Source organism: Myotis davidii, unplaced genomic scaffold (assembly GCF_000327345.1).
Source record: "Myotis davidii unplaced genomic scaffold, ASM32734v1 scaffold135, whole genome shotgun sequence".
Lineage (NCBI taxonomy): Eukaryota > Metazoa > Chordata > Mammalia > Chiroptera > Vespertilionidae > Myotis > Myotis davidii.
This window is the reverse complement of record NW_006289813.1, coordinates 14,269,139-14,270,691: the sequence shown is the minus strand read 5'-3', so window position 1 is coordinate 14,270,691 and position 1,553 is coordinate 14,269,139.

Sequence of the window (1,553 nt, the reverse complement as noted above, 5' to 3'; positions counted from 1 at the left end):
TAAGTCTTTGTTTTACTATGGTTGCAAATATCAAAAAATTTCTATATGTGACACGGCACCAGAATTAAGTTAGGGTTTTTCAAAATGCTGACATGCCAAGCTCAAAAGGTTCACGATCACTGATAATGGAACCTAAAAATTGTAACAAAGCACATAAAATAGAAATTTTCCCCAAAGAAAAGTTATCATGGGCAATTTTAAGACCTGTTTTTAAACTAAGGAGAAGTCTTACTTTCTCTCAAAATGTATGTTCAGGTCTGGAAAAAAAGCATTATTCATTATTTTCAATTACATCTACAAATTAATACAGAGTTAAGCACTTTGTATTCAGCCACCATAAAAGATTTATGATTTTTCCCAAGAGTTAATTTTATTTAATTCAAAGAGCTGACCTCTCTTAATTTATTTCCTGCATTTCCTATCTTGAAACATTAATTTAAAAAGTTAAACCACATTTAAACTATTGAGAGATAAAATAAATTACATGTGTAAGACAGAGTAGAGGGGAAAAAAATAAAATGTAACAACCAAAAAAATGTGGATTTTTCAACAATGCCCAATATCAGAGTTTAGCAAGGAATTAACTGTTCTTTAAAAGTTTTATAGAAAAATAATGTAACATGCTACGTCTTTTATACTTTTTAAGTTTAATACAACATAACCAATTATGAAATAGAGAATAACCATACCTTTTGATGTTCGCATTAAATATCTTAAAATAAAACAATAAAACTAGATACAAACAAAAGGAAATAGAAAACAAAATTCAAAACAATAATGGAAAATAATAAAAGTCTCCCTGGAGTGAAATAGTTTTTGTTCAAAAATGCTTATGACAGAATTTTAATGTATTTCAATATCTTACTTGGCCACTTTTCCCAGCAGGTTCCTTTATGTCATTCTTTTGCAGAATAAAGCAATAGTATTTCAGTTTCCGCTAACTGGGATTTATGGGTAACAATTTCTCAATATAATATTCTTTCTACAAAAAAACTCATTAGCCCAGGTGTTTGGGCTATCCATTTCTTTGAGGTTAAAAACCATAAGTCATTTGGATTTCAGTTTTCTATTTTAGATACGAATTTTGAATTTCACCTCTGGCTATGGTGGAATTTTCTCCATTTTTCAAATATGCTGCGTATCCCTCACTACCAGGCTCCTCCATGGAGATCTCTTCCCCTGACTTCTCTTTAGCAGGTGCCTCACTTTCTGTCTATCAATGATGTGTTGGTGTCCCAGACATCCCTTCATTAGTTCTTCTTCCCCTTTTCTTAGCTTCCTGATACCTCTAGTTACTTGACCATCATAAGTGGATGATGATGAATCTTAACCCTGCACTGAGCCAGCTACCCTGTGAAATCCAGTCTAGAGTATCAGGGCTTTAATTAGGCGGAGGGAAAATGGCAGAGGTATAAACGGACATGTCCTGTGCCTTGTCCTGGAGCAGAGAAGGGTGAGCAGCTTAAACGGGTAACATACAGCCAGATAGGCAGAGGATATTCCGGTGCGAGACATTCTGCAGCCCGGGAAGACCAAGAACTCCCAGAAAAAAA